The 23454-nt window shown below is 39.6% G+C and overlaps 2 non-coding genes and 1 pseudogene across 2 annotated transcripts; all 3 read right to left on the reverse strand.

Moving 5' to 3' along the window:
* Nucleotides 1–4208: 4208 nt before the first annotated feature.
* LOC120322317 lies at nucleotides 4209–13662 on the reverse strand (annotated as a pseudogene).
* Nucleotides 13663–14049: 387 nt separating this feature from the next.
* Nucleotides 14050–14228, reverse strand: LOC120322320. Its single transcript, XR_005562095.1, has one exon. It is a non-coding gene; the product is annotated as a 5.8S ribosomal RNA (ribosomal RNA).
* An 819-nt stretch (nucleotides 14229–15047) lies between these two features.
* Nucleotides 15048–17042, reverse strand: LOC120322311. The gene has a single exon (XR_005562087.1). It is a non-coding gene; the product is annotated as a small subunit ribosomal RNA (ribosomal RNA).
* Nucleotides 17043–23454: the final 6412 nt, after the last annotated feature.

Consider the following 23454-nt stretch of genomic DNA (forward strand, 5'->3'; position numbering starts at 1 on the left):
TGATATTCATATATAAAATTTGGTAATTTTTCCAATATCAATATATTTATTATACCGGGGTAACGATATAATATTTCCTTTTATGGCGTGGTAATAAATTATTAGTTTATTATCTTCATTATTATTAATAAATAATAATGCCTGCCGTCAAAAATTAACGATAATATATGGAAACGATTTGTTATTCTATGTATAATAGAAACTTGACTTTTGTTTCAACGATATTATCTAAGGGCGTATATTCTTATTAACCGCGGAGCCAAGTCCCAAATGTTCATAAGAACCTGAGAAACAAATTTGTACGGAAAATAATATACTATATTTGTAAGTAACCAATATAATGAGATAGGTCGGCAACCAGTGCCTTCCTACCTAATAGTAGTTTTGAAACCCGCTGTCATTAAAAATTAACGATGTTATATGGAAACGATTTGTTATTCTATTAATAATAGAATACTTGACTGTTGTTTCAACGATAACATCTAAGGGCGTATATTTTTATTAACCGCGTAGCCAAGTTCCCAAATGTTCATTAGAACCTGAGAAACAAATTTGTACGGAAAATAATATACTTTATTTGTAAGTAACCAATATAATATATAAAGCGGGAGGTCAGCAACCACTGCTTACCTATAGTAGTTTTTGAACCCGCTGTCCTCAAAACGGGTATTTTCAATTCTGTTTGGTATCCAACATACAGGATATTCTCTTATATATCAAGAGAATACAGTAATATTATATTAATATTTCCTTTATTCATATATAATTAAATATATTTTTCCATTATTCATACGATAAATATTCATTTCCATATGATTAATATTTAATTTCCATATAATATTGTCGAAATCATATAAATATATAAGTTTCGAACAATACGAGAGGTCGGCAACCACTGCCTACCTATAGTAGTTTTTGAACCCTCTGTCGGTACCAGCCTTGTTTACACTACTATAACCTTTCACGTATATGGGCTATTCCTATAATTCTAAGAGAATATAGGAATATTTGATCATTTTTTCATTTATACATACGATAAATATTCATTTCCATATGATTAATATTTAATTTCCATATAATATTGTCGAAATCATATAAATATATAAGTTTCGAACAATACGAGAGGTCGGCAACCACTGCCTACCTATAGTAGTTTTTGAACCCTCTGTCGGTACCAGCCTTGTTTACACTACTATAACCTTTCACGTATATGGGCTATTCCTATAATTCTAAGAGAATATAGGAATATTTTATCATTTTTTCATTTATACATACGATAAATATTCATTTCCATATGATTAATATTTAATTTCCATATAATATTGTCGAAATCATATAAATATATAAGTTTCGAACAATACGAGAGGTCGGCAACCACTGCCTACCTATAGTAGTTTTTGAACCCTCTGTCGGTACCAGCCTTGTTTACACTACTATAACCTTTCACGTATATGGGCTATTCCTATAATTCTAAGAGAATATAGGAATATTTTATCATTTTTTCATTTATACATACGATAAATATTCATTTCCATATGATTAATATTTAATTTCCATATAATATTGTCGAAATCATATAAATATATAAGTTTCGAACAATACGAGAGGTCGGCAACCACTGCCTACCTATAGTAGTTTTTGAACCCTCTGTCGGTACCAGCCTTGTTTACACTACTATAACCTTTCACGTATATGGTCTATTCCTATAATTCTAAGAGAATATAGGAATATTTGATCATTTTTTCATTTATACATACGATAAATATTCATTTCCATATGATTAATATTTAATTTCCATATAATATTGTCGAAATCATATAAATATATAAGTTTCGAACAATACGAGAGGTCGGCAACCACTGCCTACCTATAGTAGTTTTTGAACCCTCTGTCGGTACCAGCCTTGTTTACACTACTATAACCTTTCACGTATATGGGCTATTCCTATAATTCTAAGAGAATATAGGAATATTTGATCATTTTTTCATTTATACATACGATAAATATTCATTTCCATATGATTAATATTTAATTTCCATATAATATTGTCGAAATCATATAAATATATAAGTTTCGAACAATACGAGAGGTCGGCAACCACTGCCTACCTATAGTAGTTTTTGAACCCTCTGTCGGTACCAGCCTTGTTTACACTACTATAACCTTTCACGTATATGGGCTATTCCTATAATTCTAAGAGAATATAGGAATATTTTATCATTTTTTCATTTATACATACGATAAATATTCATTTCCATATGATTAATATTTAATTTCCATATAATATTGTCGAAATCATATAAATATATAAGTTTCGAACAATACGAGAGGTCGGCAACCACTGCCTACCTATAGTAGTTTTTGAACCCTCTGTCGGTACCAGCCTTGTTTACACTACTATAACCTTTCACGTATATGGTCTATTCCTATAATTCTAAGAGAATATAGGAATATTTGATCATTTTTTCATTTATACATACGATAAATATTCATTTCCATATGATTAATATTTAATTTCCATATAATATTGTCGAAATCATATAAATACAGAAGTTTCGAACAATACGAGAGGTCGGCAACCACTGCCTACCTATAGTAGTTTTTGAACCCTCTGTCGGTACCAGCCTTGCTTACACTACTATAACCTTTCACGTATATGGGTTATTCCTATAATTCTAAGAGAATATAGGAATATTTGATCATTTTTTCATTTATACATACGATAAATATTTATTTCCATATGATTAATATTTAATTTCCATATAATATTGTCGAAATCATATAAATACATAAATTTCGAACAATACGAGAGGCAACCACTGCCTACCCTATGGTCGGCAACCACTGCCTACCTATAGTAATATGGTATAGTATAGTAGTACTATAACCTTTCACATGTATGGGTTTTTTTTATATCATACTAATAGAAAATAGAAATATTCCATCATTTTTTCCTTTATATGTATATATAATTATATTAATTTATATATACTTATATATTTTTTCCTGTATTCATATAATATATATATTTTTTTAAATATGTATATTATTTAATTTAATATACCATTATATTGTCTGTATTCATATGATAAATATTTATTATTTTCATATGTTTTATATTTAATATACCTATAGTATTGGGTTTTTTTTCTAATACTATAAGAATATACGAATATTTCATATATTCCTTTAGTCATAATAAAGTTATAATTTCTATTATAAGAGAAGGACACCACCACTTTCATTAGCGTCACTAAATTGATGACAAGCTATTTGGCAACCTGATAGAATTTTGTAAAGTCTTTATTTCTATCATTAGTAGATAGTAGATAGATGGGGACAATTTCATTAGCGTCACTAAATCGATGACGAGCCATTTGGCAACCTGATAGAATTTTGTAAAGTCTTTATTTCTATCATTAGTAGATAGTAGATAGATGGGGACAATTTCATTAGCGTCACTAAATCGATGACGAGCCATTTGGCAACCTGATAGAATTTTATAAAGTCTTTATTTCTATCATTAGTAGATAGTAGATAGATGGGGACAATTTCATTAGCGTCACTAAATCGATGACGAGCCATTTGGCAACCTGATAGAATTTTGTAAAGTCTTTATTTCTATCATTAGTAGATAGTAGATAGATGGGGACAATTTCATTAGCGTCACTAAATCGATGACGAGCCATTTGGCAACCTGATAGAATTTTGTAAAGTCTTTATTTCTATCATTAGTAGATAGTAGATAGATGGGGACAATTTCATTAGCGTCACTAAATCGATGACGAGCCATTTGGCAACCTGATAGAATTTTGTAAAGTCTTTATTTCTATCATTAGTAGATAGTAGATAGATGGGGACAATTTCATTAGCGTCACTAAATCGATGACGAGCCATTTGGCAACCTGATAGAATTTTGTAAAGTCTTTATTTCTATCATTAGTAGATAGTAGATAGATGGGGACAATTTCATTAGCGTCACTAAATCGATGACAAGCTATTTGGCAACCAGATAGAATTTTTTAGTCTTTCTTTCTATCATATGATATATAATATTATATATCGCGCGTCCAGTCGGTCGGTCGGTCAGTCAGTCGTCAGTCGCGTCCAGTCGGGGTGGTCGGCTCTCGAGGGCACTGGCGCTTGCGCGCTAACCCTCAAAAACCAACAAACAAGTACCACACGAGTACTCAATGGTCTTATTTATTTCGAATCATCAAGCAAAGGATAAGCTTCAGTGGATCGCAGTATGGCAGCTGCTCAACCACTTACAACACCTTGCCTGTTACAAAAGTCGTTTACAATTGATTCTAGGCTTTGTCATTGTATTAAATAATGCTTTTATATGTAACTAGCGCGGCATCAGGTGATCGAAGATCCTCCCAATTTACTATGTTACAAATTACATTGGCATCACATCCATTGTCGTTTATAAAGTAAATTATAAACTTTAAATGGTTTAGAAGCCATACAATGCAAATTGCCCCTTATTTATCATTGCAGTCCAGCACGGATACGACCTTAGAGGCGTTCAGGCATAATCCAACGGACGTAGCGTCATACCACTGTTCGCTCGAACAAGTATTGTGCCATTGGTCCGTACCTGCGGTTCCTCTCGTACTACGCAGGAATGCTGTCGCAACAACGTTTTGTCATTAGTAGGGTAAAACTAACCTGTCTCACGACGGTCTAAACCCAGCTCACGTTCCCTTGCATGGGTGAACAATCCAACGCTTGGTGAATTTTGCTTCACAATGATAGGAAGAGCCGACATCGAAGGATCAAAAAGCGACGTCGCTATGAACGCTTGGCCGCCACAAGCCAGTTATCCCTATGGTAACTTTTCTGACACCTCTTGTTAAAAACTCTTTAAACCAAAAGGATCGATAGGCCGAGCTTTTGCTGTCCCTGTGTGTACTGAACACCGAGATCAAGTCAGCATTTGCCCTTTTGCTCTATGTGTGGTTTCTGTCCGCACTGAGCTGGCCTTGGGACACCTCCGTTATTATTTGAGAGATGTACCGCCCCAGTCAAACTCCCTACCTGGCAATGTCCTTGAATTGGATCATACCTGAGTAATTGGAGTTATACCAAATTTTCAAATCAAAAATACATAAATGCATCGTTTTATTAAAGAATTTGTTTGCGATTATATAACAAACTCGTGATACTTTGATCAAGAAGCTTGCATCAAAACCCAATACCATAAGATATAATAAATATATCCGTATAATGGCTAGGAAATGATACACGTTCCATTTAATCAAGTAAGTAAGGAAACAATAAGAGTAGTGGTATTTCATTGACGATACCAAACCGAGGTCTAATATCTCCCACTTATTCTACACCTCTTATGTCTCCTTACACTGCCAGATTAGAGTCAAGCTCAAAAGGGTCTTCTTTCCCCGCTAATTATTCCAAGCCCGTTCCCTTGGCTGTGGTTTCGCTAGATAGTAGATAGGGACAGTGTGTGATTTCGGATCCCTCCGAACTTGTTTTACGTGGCGTGTTCCACATTGAAGGGATTACAACCACGACATCCAAAGATGCATTAGTCTGGATACGCCAGACAAACGTCCCGGTCTGGAAGCTATAGCTATGTACATAGCGACCACCCCGGTCGCAGATTCGAGTGCTTGCTTGCCGAGCAAGCACTCCCCCTTGCTGAGGAGCGAGATCTACCTAAAATCTCTACTGATCTAAGGGTCACAGCACCCGAGTTTTGCGTAAACCATCGCCGTAACTCAAACGTCGAGCATGAAGGCTCTACCCGCGATATGGGTACCAACCACAGCCACCACGATACTCCCACTAGGGGGCCTACCTCAATGAGCAACCTTGGAGAGCTACTCAACCCGTGGTACCGAAATTAGAGGCTCGGTCGGCCTCACTCCTTTGGCTCCGACAAGCACGGGCGGAGCGACCTATAGCCGTATTAGTCGCCTCCTACGACAAGCAACAGCGGACTGTGGTAGTATTCTCGCCCGCTAACCACACGGCGAAAGGTGTTGGGCTAAAGGCCCCTCCTCCTGCGGAACGCTTCCTCAGCGAACGCTGCCAGCCGTTGGGTCCTCTCTCGATCCTCCAGGATTCCTTCGAACATCCAGTTTTCGCCAACGCGCTGCACTCCAAGTCCATCGAGGTCTCGCAAATCTGCATACAGGGGGCAAGCGCACAATACGTGCATCCAGTCCTCATATGGATCGCCACATGCGCAAGCTGTGGTATCGCTGAGGGCTCTCCCGTGCAAAAATGCATTAAACGACCCGTGCCCAGTAAGCAGGAAAGACGCCTTCATCGAGAAACCAAAATTTGGATCCCGATAAACGAGAGTGACATCTGGGATGAACCTATGCGTCACCCGTCCTGGTTCGCTGTCGTCGTCCCATCTGTTCTGCCAACTCCGCAGCATGCACTCCTCCAAGCGAGTCTTTCTCTGCTCCCAGCTTAGACAAGCGATGTCCTCGCCGTAGAGCCAGTCGTTCTCCTCCAGCGGGTATCCACGTTTTAGCTTGTAATTGACCGCTAATTGCTTAGCAGCCAAGTCAAGCGGGGGGGCTCCACCAAGAACCTGCAGTGCCACGGTGGACACTGTTCGGCAAGCCGAAAGGCATCCAAGCAGGATCAGCCTCTGGCAGGAGGCTAGTCGCCTCTTGGCAGCTACTTGCCCGGCGGTGTCATACCATACCGGGGCACCAAACAGCACACAGGGTGCCATGAGTCCGTCATATATGGTCCGCCTGGCTCGAGGACTGAAGCCCCAGTCGGCTCGAAGCACACGCGCCAATGCTCCAACGACTCCGGTCATCCGCTGACGCAGCGAAGCTATGTGCGTGAGGAATTTCATTCCCTCACTGACCGTGATGCCAAGATACCGACAGGTACGCACATACGGCAAGTTCGCTCCAGCAAACCTTACCGTGGGCGCACGTCTCAAAGTACCTTTGAGCAGCATTATTACCGTCTTGTTGGTCGAGACGGCAACGCCAACTTCCGCTCCCCACGTTTCTACGATGGACATAAGTTGCGCTCCTTTTTCCTCTAACACGACTCGGGAGTTTCCCTCGACGAGAAGAAGCAGATCATCCGCGTATGCACTCAGCAGGCAATACGGCTCGAGGCGCTGAAGCAGTACATCCATTAGCGTGTCCCAAATAAACGGGCCGCTAATTGACCCCTGCGGGCAACCTCTAGTTACCGGCACATCCACAGCACCGGAACTGCTTCGGATCACTGCTCTTCGGCCGGAGAAAAAACTCTGCCACAAGCTCATTTCCCGGCATCCCAAGTCGGCTAGTCGGCGCAGTGCAGCACTCCATTCGACGTTGTCAAATGCTCCTTTGAAGTCCACGAATGTGCCGAGCACATATTGCGCCGGGCTGGCGTCAACACTGCTCTTCACGTGTCTCCAAGCATCCTCCACACATCGTCCTTGGCGAAATCCGAATTGCCATCTGCAGCCTTCCGGAAAAACTTCTCTCGCTCGATTCACCATGATTGCCTCGAGCACCTTACCAAAAACTGGCAGCAAGCATATTCCCCTGTATGAGGAGGGCTCACACTTGTCCTTCTCGGGTCCCTTGAGCAGCGCCACTACTCGTGGACACTTCCACTCGTTGGGAAAGTATCCCGATTGGATGCATCGGGAATACAACGATGCCAGGTGCTGAGGTATGGCGCGCCAGACTGCCTTGCAGATAGCGCCATTGATGCCGTCCAAGCCGGGCGAGCGCTTGCTCTTGAGCCGGGCGATACAGGCTTCAACCTCGTGCGATTCAAGGGCCGGTGGGACTTCCTCCACGATGGCAATCGGTGCATCGGACTCCGCAACTGGGAAAAAGTTGCGGAGGAGCACTCGTGCGCAATCACCCCAATCAGTGATCAACTCGCCATTCACGCGGAGGCACCCAATCTCCGTGCACTTTCTGCGGCCTCGGCATATCTTGTAGACGCGCCCCCATGGGTCATCGGCGTTTTCTCCCACGAAGCGTTTCCAGTCATTCATCTTAGCCCTCCCAATGAGCTTCTTGTAGTTGGCTGAGGCACGCCTCAGCCCGACCACCAAGAGCTCTGCCGCGGCATCATCATCGTGACGCCGTGCATCCTGGAGTCGGCGACGAAGTCTCCGGACTTCGCGTCTCGCAGCGCAGAGGTCGGCAGTCCACCAACGTGCTCTTCTGCTGGGCGGTCGAATCGACTTTCTTCCCAGCGCAATATCGCACACATTATGTACTATACTGCGCAGGGTCGAAACTTGCTGGTCCAACGGCGACTCTGAGAAGTTTTCCGGAAGTTCGGCTGTTCTACTCACCATTTCCTCTTTGAACAATCGCCAACGAGCATTGGAGAAGTTCCAGGACGGCACAGGAGCTATGCTCTCAACTGCGCTCGTGGTACTTGGTTCGGTCACAACAGTAATGATGTTGTGATCGCTCAATTCCCACTCATCCACTCTCCACTCATATGTGGCCCACATAGATGCTGCCTCGTTGACGATTGTCACGTCGATATCACTACGAGCTCTGTAGTTATCGAACGTGTACACCTGTGTTGGCTGGTTTAGGGCGGCGGCTCTTGCCTCCAGCATCCACTCGGACAGCAGCTCACCCCGACTGTAGTTAGCTTGCCCCTCGGCATGTCGAGAGAGTTTGCTAAACCACATGGGGGACACTGCATTCGCGTCGAGGCCCAGGATTGCGGGGGTTCTGCTGGCCTGCAGCAGGACCGCATCCATGTACCGAAGGTACGGTTCCAAAGGTGCATCAAATTGGCAGTATGCTGAGCAAAGGAAGATTGAGCCAAAACTCCCTTTAACGACCAGACATACGCCATAATCCGTGGTGAGGGTCTCCACTGGCATACAGATGGCATCCTGAAGATCCACTAGGATGGCTGCCTTCCCTCGCCGGTCGGTGAAGATCCTCATTCCTTCAGGCAGCACATCCATCCCCTCGCCGCTGAGATACGGCTCCTGCACCAGTGCGAACATTGAGCCCGATCTCCTGAGTCGGACTCCGAGCTCGATGGTCGCAGCTCGGCCTCGGCCACAGTTCGCTTGGATGAGGCTAAACATTAATGTCTAGCTTGCACCCTTGCTAGCACCGCGCCGTATATCGGGCATACGTCCGAGAGCATGTAATGCCCCGAGGGTTGCCCTCTGTGACGGCAGTTTCGGCAGTCCACCGGGTTCTGGCACTTAGCCGCGGTGTGGCCTTGTTGCCCGCACTGGCGGCATACATTCGTCTTCTGGCGGCATTCGCTGACCTTGTGGTCGAAACCCACACACCTGTGGCAGGCATATGTCCGGACCTGCGATCGGCATCGGAAAGAAAACCACTTGATGTAGACACGGCCTACATCCAGTTTCGCCATCGCCTTGTCGCTGACCTCTAGCGTCACGTTAACGGTGGCGCCGTCAGTCACCGACCACGCCTTGGTGACCAGGTGCACCGACCTCTTGAACTCCGAGGCCGTCATCTCGCCGTCGAAGTTATTCTCGTGGAGCTCCTGCATGAACTCCTCGGGGCCGATTGCTGTGTCGACGTCGTAGACGACGACTTTCGGCTTCTCGGCCGCGTTTCGCGCCACATTCAGCCCTACTTCGGCGAATTTTTTAGAGCTCACAAGCTTCTGCAGCTCTCCAACTGAAGGAGTCCGGATAACTGCTCCACCACCTCGGCGGAGCTCACGCACCTCATGCACCCTGACTCCGAGGGAGGGTGCGACCATCGTGCGCACCTTTTCGGCTATCGCCTTCCCCGATAGCGCTGGGTCATCGCACTTCACCACTGCTGACCACGTCTCGCGAACCTTCGTGGTCCGCGGGGCCGCAATGGGTGCAGCCTGAGGCATCTGGGGAAAACGCGAACTGGCGGATGTCGGCATAGACGGCGGCGGTGGGGGCGGCATAGCCAACCGCGTCTCCAATTCTCCACATCGGAGCATCAATGCCATCACCAGCTCATCGTAGCGGCTGATAGCAAACGAGAGCTCATCAGTGTCAACTCCTCCTAGGCTGCGAAAACTGCTTCTCACCATTCGCTGCGTGGCCGACAGCTCTGCCATCATAGCTGCTTGCCCAGCACGGGCGGCAGCGGAGGCAACTGTGGCAGTGGCAACAGCAGGTGTAGCGACAGGGGCAGCAACAGGAGCAGCAGCAGGGGCAGCAGCAGGGGCAGCAGCAGGGGCAGCAGCAGGGGCAGCAGCAGGGGCAGCAGCAGGGGCAGCAGCAGGGGCAGCAGCAGGGGCAGCAGCAGTGGCAGCAGCAGGGGCAGCAGCAGTGGCAGCAGTAGTGGCAGCAGGGACCATCCGGGGGTCCTCCAGCGACGAAGGCGCCTCATCCAGCGCTCCCACAGGCTCGGGAACACCACGCGAGGCCACAGCAACGAGCTTGGCCTGCGTAGCTGCCGAGCTCTTAGAAGCCTGGTGGCTTCTGCGCCTGCCTCGTCCCGGCTTCCGCGACGCGCTGCTGGCGCTCGCGGCACTAGCGGCACTCGCGCTGCTGTCGCTCTCCATAGGACTTACCACGATTGTGGCTCCTCCTTCTGGCAACTCCGGAAATTGCGCGCTCACTGTCACAAGTTGGTTGCTTTGGTGCACGAGCTCCACCTATTGGCAGATTTGCGTAACCAAAGTACCAGTCTGGCAGCACCGAACCGTCCCAAGACACAGACCGTAGCAGCGACAACAACCAACAGCTGATTGCTGGTAGCGCGGACACAAACCGACAGGCCCAGCTGTTTAACAGCTGTCCGAAAGCTCGCCTGGAACCACGTGCTGTTCTCAGTGGAAAATTTTGCAATAAATTATTGCGAATTGTTCCGAAATCACAGGCTTTGCGTTCGCGTAAATAATGTCACTATTTCCGCGGAGCACTCAACCACCGATTAATTCACTTTCCGAACTTTGTTTTACAAAGAAAACTTAGCTTTTCGCAATCTGAACACGAGCGTACCGAAAACACGTCCGTCGTTAATCCATTCATGCGCGTCACTAATTAGATGACGAGGCATTTGGCTACCTTAAGAGAGTCATAGTTACTCCCGCCGTTGACCCGCGCTTACTTGAATTTCTTCACTTTGACATTCAGAGCACTGGGCAGAAATCACATTGTGTCAACACCCGCTAGGGCCATCACAATGCTTTGTTTTAATTAGACAGTCGGATTCCCCAAGTCCGTGCCAGTTCTGAATTGATTGTTAATTGATAATCGTTATAATTAATAAGAACTAATTGGTTTAACCCAAATAGTATTCTTAAAAATTTTAGCAAGAAAGTTCCACAATTGGCTACGTAACTAAACTATCCGGGGAACAAGAAACTAACATAAATGCTAGAAACTCTATTTACCCAGAACGAGCACATAAACCATGTTATTGTTTCCCAATCAAGCCCGACTATCTCAATCTTCAGAGCCAATCCTTATCCCGAAGTTACGGATCTAATTTGCCGACTTCCCTTACCTACATTATTCTATCGACTAGAGACTCTTCACCTTGGAGACCAGCTGCGGATATTGGTACGGCCTGTTGAGAAGTTTGCGTGTCCCCACCATAAATTTTCAAGGTCCGAGGAGAAAATATCGACACAACAGTATATGTCATGCTCTTCTAGCCCATCTACCATATCTCTCTGCGAAAGACTTCCATGGTAGTACGGCTATAAAACAGAAAAGAAAACTCTTCCGATATCTCTCGACGGCTTCTTTATGGTCGTTCCTGTTGCCAGGATGAGCACGAGGCCCATATTTAATAACAAACGGATACTCAACAGGTTACGGAATTGGAACCGTATTCCCTTTCGTTCAAAATTATTCAAGTGTATTATAATTCGCTTTTTTATGTAGTTTGGCATTTTTGTTTTACTTGAAAATTTTCGGCTTTCGCCTTGAACTTAGGACCGACTAACTCGTGATCAACCACTGTTCACACGAAACCCTTCTCCACTTCAGTCCTCCAAGGTCTCATTCGATTATTTGCTACTACCACCAAGATCTGTACCAATGGCAGCTCCATGCAGGCTTACGCCAAACACTTCTACGCATACCATTGTACCTTCCTACTCACTAAAGTTTCAAAATTTATATCACAAGTAATATAAATCATCTACTTTAGCGGTAATGTATAGGTATACAACTTAAGCGCCATCCATTTTAAGGGCTAGTTGCTTCGGCAGGTGAGTTGTTACACACTCCTTAGCGGATTTCGACTTCCATGATCACCGTCCTGCTGTTTTAAGCAACCAACGCCTTTCATGGTATCTGCATGAGTTGTTAATTTGGGCACCGTAACATTACGTTTGGTTCATCCCACAGCGCCAGTTCTGCTTACCAAAAGTGGCCCACTGGGCACATTATATCATAACCTTGAACTTCATATCAAGAAAGTTAAGGTTCTTACCCATTTAAAGTTTGAGAATAGGTTAAGATCGTTTCGACCCTAAGGCCTCTAATCATTCGCTTTACCAGATAAGATTATTTTATATAATATTAAAATGCACCAGCTATCCTGAGGGAAACTTCGGAAGGAACCAGCTACTAGATGGTTCGATTGGTCTTTCGCCCCTATACTCAATTCTGACAATCGATTTGCACGTCAGAACTGTTTCGGTCTTCCATCAGGGTTTCCCCTGACTTCAACCTGATCAAGTATAGTTCACCATCTTTCGGGTCACAGCATATATGCTCAAGGTACGTTCCAGTTAGAGGCATAAATAATATAAATATACATTATACATAACTATATAGAACGCCCCGGGATTGTGTTAATTAGCTATAAATAGTTAAAAAACTAATCCCATTAGTAGTCAAGTTAATTACGCTATTAGGTTTATATCCCAATAACTTGCACATATGTTAGACTCCTTGGTCCGTGTTTCAAGACGGGTCCCGAAGGTATCCTGAATCTTTCGCATTGTTAATCATACAAGTGCATATAATAAACATAAAAATCAATGATAATTATGCCATTATATAATTCCGAAAAATTAACGCACTGTAATCATATAAATCTATCAGCACTTTATCAAATTAATAACATTTATTCTGTTTTAAAATGCAAGCACTTTAATTTGAATAAACTATAAGTTATATTTTATGATAAATTTGGGATATGCTAATAGATTACAATGTCCTTATATGGAAAAAATGCACACTATCCTTATAATATTATTTAAATATTACAATTTTAATGATGAATTTTCCATAACGGATATTCAGGTTCATCGGGCTTAACCTCTAAGCAGTTTCACGTACTGTTTAACTCTCTATTCAGAGTTCTTTTCAACTTTCCCTCACGGTACTTGTTTACTATCGGTCTCATGGTTATATTTAGTTTTAGATGGAGTTTACCACCCACTTAGTGCTGCACTATCAAGCAACACGACTCTTTGGAAACATCATCTAGTAATCATTAACGTTATACGGGCCTGGCACCCTCTGTGGGTAAATGGCCTCATTTAAGAAGGACTTAAATCGTTAATTTCTCATACTAGAATATTGACGCTCCATACACTGCATCTCACATTTGCCATATAGACAAAGTGACTTAGTGCTGAACTGTTTTCTTTTCGCTCGCCGCTACTAAGAAAATCCTTGTTAGTTTCTTTTCCTCCCCTAATTAATATGCTTAAATTCAGGGGGTAGTCCCATATGAGTTGAGGTTGTATATAACTTTTTATTGCCATTAATTCTTAATATATAATGATAAAACATTTTAATAAATTCGTTGTAATATATCCATTATTTCTTGTAGCATAGTATTATCCATTAACGAACCAACGAAGAATAATAATATAACCAAGTTTTTTTCTATTTTCGAATCATTAATAAGAGACAATCCTAGATGAAAAATAATTCAATTTTTTATGCTAGACATTTCTCAGTATTATTTGATTGAAAAAGAAAATATTTCTCTTCGTTTTTCACATCCAAATGTGAGGATAATGTTTTTCATATATAGTTTTTAATATTATGAATAAAATTATTATTTTATCCAATAATATACCATATGCTTATAAAAATTTATAAACAACTTAATTAGCATAGTCTTACAACCCTCAACCATATGTAGTCCAAGCAGCACTATAAAATTAATTAAAGTACATAACAGCATGGACTGCGATATGCGTTCAAAATGTCGATGTTCATGTGTCCTGCAGTTCACACGATGACGCACAGTTTGCTGCGTTCTTCATCGACCCATGAGCCGAGTGATCCACCGCTTAGAGTTTTATAATTTATTTCTATATATTGTCAATAATTTTTTTATTGAAAGAAATTAAAAATACACCATTTTACTGGCATATATCAATTCCTTCAATAAATGTATTTTTATACCTAAAATAAATGCTGCGAAATGTCTTAGTTTCATATAAGCATTATGTATCATGTAATTATATTTTATTTGTAATTAACCAATATGGGCGATACATACTGCAATTTATATAAAACATTAACCTGATGGATGCCAGGTACAACATTGTATATTTTAGGTTGTTGCATTAGCCAATGTATGCTCATAACTTAGATGAACAATACATATTCGCAACGCGTGTATATTATGGTCCATATACACACAATTTTTTTGTTACCATTTTTATTTGATTTCGAATGTTCGAATTATTAGGAAATGCATTGTTTATTTTTATTTGAATGCCGTTTATTTAATTTAATGTTTTGAGCCAACACTACCCACAACATCAAATTTTAATAGAAATGTTAAAATGTGGTCACCAGTCACTTTTAACATACATATGTGGTAAATGTGGTCCCCAATCACATTACCTTTGTGGTTGCCAGCCACATTTATTTATTATATAAATATATCAGAATTTTGTTTGATTCCATTGAGAAATCTATCAATTGAATATTATTGTGTTAGATAATATTCATATATAAACGCATTTGCAAATAATCATAATAAATCATGTGCATTTCTAAAGTAAATCTCATCATTCATATATCATATGCTTTTGTAATTTGGTATTTTGGTAAATTCAATTTATTTGTATTATAACAAATGTTTATTAACGGTAAGGATATTATACAATAATGATCCTTCCGCAGGTTCACCTACGGAAACCTTGTTACGACTTTTACTTCCTCTAAATAATCAAGTTCGGTCAACTTTTGCGAAACAACCGTAACACGCAAGGCGTCACAGTGATCACGTCCGGAGACCTCACTAAATAATTCAATCGGTAGTAGCGACGGGCGGTGTGTACAAAGGGCAGGGACGTAATCAATGCGAGTTAATGACTCACACTTACTGGGAATTCCAAGTTCATGTGAACAGTTTCAGTTCACAATCCCAAGCATGAAAGTGGTTCAGCGGTTTACCCGGACCTCTCGGTCTAGGAAATACACGTTGATACTTTCATTGTAGCGCGCGTGCAGCCCAGGACATCTAAGGGCATCACAGACCTGTTATTGCTCAATCTCATTATTGCTAGACGCAATTTGTCCATTTAAGAAGCTAGTGTCCTTATAATGGGACAAACCAACAGGTACGGCTCCACTTACATAAACACATTCAAACACAATAAACATTTTACTGCCACCATGAATGAAGGCTATATAAGCTTCAGCACCATAATCCTGAAGATATCTATTTAATATATTTGAGTCTCGTTCGTTATCGGAATTAACCAGACAAATCACTCCACGAACTAAGAACGGCCATGCACCACCACCCATAGATTCGAGAAAGAGCTATCAATCTGTCTTACACACTTATGTTCGGACCTGGTAAGTTTTCCCGTGTTGAGTCAAATTAAGCCGCAGGCTCCACTCCTGGTGGTGCCCTTCCGTCAATTCCTTTAAGTTTCAGCTTTGCAACCATACTTCCCCCGGAGCCCAAAAGCTTTGGTTTCCCGGGAAGCGACTGAGAGAGCCATAAAAGTAGCTACACCCAATTGCTAGCTGGCATCGTTTATGGTTAGAACTAGGGCGGTATCTGATCGCCTTCGAACCTCTAACTTTCGTTCTTGATTAATGAAAACATCTTTGGCAAATGCTTTCGCTTAAGTTAGTCTTACGACGGTCCAAGAATTTCACCTCTCGCGTCGTAATACTAATGCCCCCAAACTGCTTCTATTAATCATTACCTCTTGATCTGAAAACCAATGAAAGCAGAACAGAGGTCTTATTTCATTATCCCATGCACAGAATATTCAGGCATTTGAAGCCTGCTTTAAGCACTCTAATTTGTTCAAAGTAATAGTACCGGCCCACAATAACACTCGTTTAAGAGCACTAATGCAGGTTTTTAAATAGGAGGAACATATGAAAAAATACAAGTATTTAATCACATGTAAGAACTCCACCGGTAATACGCTTACATACATAAAGGTATAGTACTAACCACAATTGTAAGTTGTACTACCCGTATGAAGCACAAGTTCAACTACGAACGTTTTAACCGCAACAACTTTAATATACGCTATTGGAGCTGGAATTACCGCGGCTGCTGGCACCAGACTTGCCCTCCAATTGGTCCTTGTTAAAGGATTTAAAGTGTACTCATTCCAATTACAGGGCCTCGGATATGAGTCCTGTATTGTTATTTTTCGTCACTACCTCCCCGAGCTGGGAGTGGGTAATTTACGCGCCTGCTGCCTTCCTTAGATGTGGTAGCCGTTTCTCAGGCTCCCTCTCCGGAATCGAACCCTGATTCCCCGTTACCCGTTGCAACCATGGTAGTCCTAGATACTACCATCAAAAGTTGATAGGGCAGACATTTGAAAGATCTGTCGTCGGTACAAGACCATACGATCTGCATGTTATCTAGAGTTCAACCAATAAAACGATCTTGCGATCGCTTGGTTTTAGCCTAATAAAAGCACATGTCCCATAAGGTTCATGTTTTAATTGCATGTATTAGCTCTAGAATTACCACAGTTATCCAAGTAACTGTTAACGATCTAAGGAACCATAACTGATATAATGAGCCTTTTGCGGTTTCACTTTTAATTCGTGTGTACTTAGACATGCATGGCTTAATCTTTGAGACAAGCATATAACTACTGGCAGGATCAACCAGAATAATGTTTCTTTCTTCATATTTCATTCATATTTTTTGAATTGAAATAAGTAATATAAATATTATAGATTTCCATTTTATATAAATTTCCGTTTTTTATTAAATCTATTTTAAATCGATTACGGCCATTTTTATATAGCATTCGTATTCGTAAATTCCATTAATGTTTTATACCATTATATATATATATATTTCCATAATATTGTATTTATATTATACATATTTCATTCTAAAATATTATTTTGTTTCCAACATACATAAGTATTGTATCCACACATGTACAATTTTTGTTTAACCAATATAAATATTGAGTTAAATCATTTGCATTTTGATGATAAATTTAAAATTTATCTTTTTCCATATAACTCTCTGGTAATATATAACATAAAACCGAGCGCATATGATATTCATATATAAAATTTGGTAATTTTTCCAATATCAATATATTTATTATACCGGGGTAACGATATAATATTTCCTTTTATGGCGTGGTAATAAATTATTAGTTTATTATCTTCATTATTATTAATAAATAATAATGCCTGCCGTCAAAAATTAACGATAATATATGGAAACGATTTGTTATTCTATGTATAATAGAAACTTGACTTTTGTTTCAACGATATTATCTAAGGGCGTATATTCTTATTAACCGCGGAGCCAAGTCCCAAATGTTCATAAGAACCTGAGAAACAAATTTGTACGGAAAATAATATACTATATTTGTAAGTAACCAATATAATGAGATAGGTCGGCAACCAGTGCCTTCCTACCTAATAGTAGTTTTGAAACCCGCTGTCATTAAAAATTAACGATGTTATATGGAAACGATTTGTTATTCTATTAATAATAGAATACTTGACTGTTGTTTCAACGATAACATCTAAGGGCGTATATTTTTATTAACCGCGTAGCCAAGTTCCCAAATGTTCATTAGAACCTGAGAAACAAATTTGTACGGAAAATAATATACTTTATTTGTAAGTAACCAATATAATATATAAAGCGGGAGGTCAGCAACCACTGCTTACCTATAGTAGTTTTTGAACCCGCTGTCCTCAAAACGGGTATTTTCAATTCTGTTTGGTATCCAACATACAGGATATTCTCTTATATATCAAGAGAATACAGTAATATTATATTAATATTTCCTTTATTCATATATAATTAAATATATTTTTCCATTATTCATACGATAAATATTCATTTCCATATGATTAATATTTAATTTCCATATAATATTGTCGAAATCATATAAATATATAAGTTTCGAACAATACGAGAGGTCGGCAACCACTGCCTACCTATAGTAGTTTTTGAACCCTCTGTCGGTACCAGCCTTGTTTACACTACTATAACCTTTCACGTATATGGGCTATTCCTATAATTCTAAGAGAATATAGGAATATTTGATCATTTTTTCATTTATACATACGATAAATATTCATTTCCATATGATTAATATTTAATTTCCATATAATATTGTCGAAATCATATAAATATATAAGTTTCGAACAATACGAGAGGTCGGCAACCACTGCCTACCTATAGTAGTTTTTGAACCCTCTGTCGGTACCAGCCTTGTTTACACTACTATAACCTTTCACGTATATGGCTATTCCTATAATTCTAAGAGAATATAGGAATATTTATCATTTTTTCATTTATACATACGATAAATATTCATTTCCATATGATTAATATTTAATTTCCATATAATATTGTCGAAATCATATAAATATATAAGTTTCGAACAATACGAGAGGTCGGCAACCACTGCCTACCTATAGTAGTTTTTGAACCCTCTGTCGGTACCAGCCTTGTTTACACTACTATAACCTTTCACGTATATGGGCTATTCCTATAATTCTAAGAGAATATAGGAATATTTTATCATTTTTTCATTTATACATACGATAAATATTCATTTCCATATGATTAATATTTAATTTCCATATAATATTGTCGAAATCATATAAATATATAAGTTTCGAACAATACGAGAGGTCGGCAACCACTGCCTACCTATAGTAGTTTTTGAACCCTCTGTCGGTACCAGCCTTGTTTACACTACTATAACCTTTCACGTATATGGTCTATTCCTATAATTCTAAGAGAATATAGGAATATTTGATCATTTTTTCATTTATACATACGATAAATATTCATTTCCATATGATTAATATTTAATTTCCATATAATATTGTCGAAATCATATAAATATATAAGTTTCGAACAATACGAGAGGTCGGCAACCACTGCCTACCTATAGTAGTTTTTGAACCCTCTGTCGGTACCAGCCTTGTTTACACTACTATAACCTTTCACGTATATGGGCTATTCCTATAATTCTAAGAGAATATAGGAATATTTGATCATTTTTTCATTTATACATACGATAAATATTCATTTCCATATGATTAATATTTAATTTCCATATAATATTGTCGAAATCATATAAATATATAAGTTTCGAACAATACGAGAGGTCGGCAACCACTGCCTACCTATAGTAGTTTTTGAACCCTCTGTCGGTACCAGCCTTGTTTACACTACTATAACCTTTCACGTATATGGGCTATTCCTATAATTCTAAGAGAATATAGGAATATTTTATCATTTTTTCATTTATACATACGATAAATATTCATTTCCATATGATTAATATTTAATTTCCATATAATATTGTCGAAATCATATAAATATATAAGTTTCGAACAATACGAGAGGTCGGCAACCACTGCCTACCTATAGTAGTTTTTGAACCCTCTGTCGGTACCAGCCTTGTTTACACTACTATAACCTTTCACGTATATGGTCTATTCCTATAATTCTAAGAGAATATAGGAATATTTGATCATTTTTTCATTTATACATACGATAAATATTCATTTCCATATGATTAATATTTAATTTCCATATAATATTGTCGAAATCATATAAATACAGAAGTTTCGAACAATACGAGAGGTCGGCAACCACTGCCTACCTATAGTAGTTTTTGAACCCTCTGTCGGTACCAGCCTTGCTTACACTACTATAACCTTTCACGTATATGGGTTATTCCTATAATTCTAAGAGAATATAGGAATATTTGATCATTTTTTCATTTATACATACGATAAATATTTATTTCCATATGATTAATATTTAATTTCCATATAATATTGTCGAAATCATATAAATACATAAATTTCGAACAATACGAGAGGCAACCACTGCCTACCCTATGGTCGGCAACCACTGCCTACCTATAGTAATATGGTATAGTATAGTAGTACTATAACCTTTCACATGTATGGGTTTTTTTTATATCATACTAATAGAAAATAGAAATATTCCATCATTTTTTCCTTTATATGTATATATAATTATATTAATTTATATATACTTATATATTTTTTCCTGTATTCATATAATATATATATTTTTTTAAATATGTATATTATTTAATTTAATATACCATTATATTGTCTGTATTCATATGATAAATATTTATTATTTTCATATGTTTTATATTTAATATACCTATAGTATTGGGTTTTTTTTCTAATACTATAAGAATATACGAATATTTCATATATTCCTTTAGTCATAATAAAGTTATAATTTCTATTATAAGAGAAGGACACCACCACTTTCATTAGCGTCACTAAATTGATGACAAGCTATTTGGCAACCTGATAGAATTTTGTAAAGTCTTTATTTCTATCATTAGTAGATAGTAGATAGATGGGGACAATTTCATTAGCGTCACTAAATCGATGACGAGCCATTTGGCAACCTGATAGAATTTTGTAAAGTCTTTATTTCTATCATTAGTAGATAGTAGATAGATGGGGACAATTTCATTAGCGTCACTAAATCGATGACGAGCCATTTGGCAACCTGATAGAATTTTATAAAGTCTTTATTTCTATCATTAGTAGATAGTAGATAGATGGGACAATTTCATTAGCGTCACTAAATCGATGACGAGCCATTTGGCAACCTGATAGAATTTTGTAAAGTCTTTATTTCTATCATTAGTAGATAGTAGATAGATGGGGACAATTTCATTAGCGTCACTAAATCGATGACGAGCCATTTGGCAACCTGATAGAATTTTGTAAAGTCTTTATTTCTATCATTAGTAGATAGTAGATAGATGGGGACAATTTCATTAGCGTCACTAAATCGATGACGAGCCATTTGGCAACCTGATAGAATTTTGTAAAGTCTTTATTTCTATCATTAGTAGATAGTAGATAGATGGGGACAATTTCATTAGCGTCACTAAATCGATGACGAGCCATTTGGCAACCTGATAGAATTTTGTAAAGTCTTTATTTCTATCATTAGTAGATAGTAGATAGATGGGGACAATTTCATTAGCGTCACTAAATCGATGACAAGCTATTTGGCAACCAGATAGAATTTTTTAGTCTTTCTTTCTATCATATGATATATAATATTATATATCGCGCGTCCAGTCGGTCGGTCGGTCAGTCAGTCGTCAGTCGCGTCCAGTCGGGGTGGTCGGCTCTCGAGGGCACTGGCGCTTGCGCGCTAACCCTCAAAAACCAACAAACAAGTACCACACGAGTACTCAATGGTCTTATTTATTTCGAATCATCAAGCAAAGGATAAGCTTCAGTGGATCGCAGTATGGCAGCTGCTCAACCACTTACAACACCTTGCCTGTTACAAAAGTCGTTTACAATTGATTCTAGGCTTTGTCATTGTATTAAATAATGCTTTTATATGTAACTAGCGCGGCATCAGGTGATCGAAGATCCTCCCAATTTACTATGTTACAAATTACATTGGCATCACATCCATTGTCGTTTATAAAGTAAATTATAAACTTTAAATGGTTTAGAAGCCATACAATGCAAATTGCCCCTTATTTATCATTGCAGTCCAGCACGGATACGACCTTAGAGGCGTTCAGGCATAATCCAACGGACGTAGCGTCATACCACTGTTCGCTCGAACAAGTATTGTGCCATTGGTCCGTACCTGCGGTTCCTCTCGTACTACGCAGGAATGCTGTCGCAACAACGTTTTGTCATTAGTAGGGTAAAACTAACCTGTCTCACGACGGTCTAAACCCAGCTCACGTTCCCTTGCATGGGTGAACAATCCAACGCTTGGTGAATTTTGCTTCACAATGATAGGAAGAGCCGACATCGAAGGATCAAAAAGCGACGTCGCTATGAACGCTTGGCCGCCACAAGCCAGTTATCCCTATGGTAACTTTTCTGACACCTCTTGTTAAAAACTCTTTAAACCAAAAGGATCGATAGGCCGAGCTTTTGCTGTCCCTGTGTGTACTGAACACCGAGATCAAGTCAGCATTTGCCCTTTTGCTCTATGTGTGGTTTCTGTCCGCACTGAGCTGGCCTTGGGACACCTCCGTTATTATTTGAGAGATGTACCGCCCCAGTCAAACTCCCTACCTGGCAATGTCCTTGAATTGGATCATACCTGAGTAATTGGAGTTATACCAAATTTTCAAATCAAAAATACATAAATGCATCGTTTTATTAAAGAATTTGTTTGCGATTATATAACAAACTCGTGATACTTTGATCAAGAAGCTTGCATCAAAACCCAATACCATAAGATATAATAAATATATCCGTATAATGGCTAGGAAATGATACACGTTCCATTTAATCAAGTAAGTAAGGAAACAATAAGAGTAGTGGTATTTCATTGACGATACCAAACCGAGGTCTAATATCTCCCACTTATTCTACACCTCTTATGTCTCCTTACACTGCCAGATTAGAGTCAAGCTCAAAAGGGTCTTCTTTCCCCGCTAATTATTCCAAGCCCGTTCCCTTGGCTGTGGTTTCGCTAGATAGTAGATAGGGACAGTAGGAATCTCGTTAATCCATTCATGCGCGTCACTAATTAGATGACGAGGCATTTGGCTACCTTAAGAGAGTCATAGTTACTCCCGCCGTTGACCCGCGCTTACTTGAATTTCTTCACTTTGACATTCAGAGCACTGGGCAGAAATCACATTGTGTCAACACCCGCTAGGGCCATCACAATGCTTTGTTTTAATTAGACAGTCGGATTCCCCAAGTCCGTGCCAGTTCTGAATTGATTGTTAATTGATAATCGTTATAATTAATAAGAACTAATTGGTTTAACCCAAATAGTATTCTTAAAAATTTTAGCAAGAAAGTTCCACAATTGGCTACGTAACTAAACTATCCGGGGAACAAGAAACTAACATAAATGCTAGAAACTCTATTTACCCAGAACGAGCACATAAACCATGTTATTGTTTCCCAATCAAGCCCGACTATCTCAATCTTCAGAGCCAATCCTTATCCCGAAGTTACGGATCTAATTTGCCGACTTCCCTTACCTACATTATTCTATCGACTAGAGACTCTTCACCTTGGAGACCAGCTGC

This window comes from Drosophila yakuba, unplaced genomic scaffold (assembly GCF_016746365.2).
Source record: "Drosophila yakuba strain Tai18E2 unplaced genomic scaffold, Prin_Dyak_Tai18E2_2.1 Segkk52_quiver_pilon_scaf, whole genome shotgun sequence".
Lineage (NCBI taxonomy): Eukaryota > Metazoa > Arthropoda > Insecta > Diptera > Drosophilidae > Drosophila > Drosophila yakuba.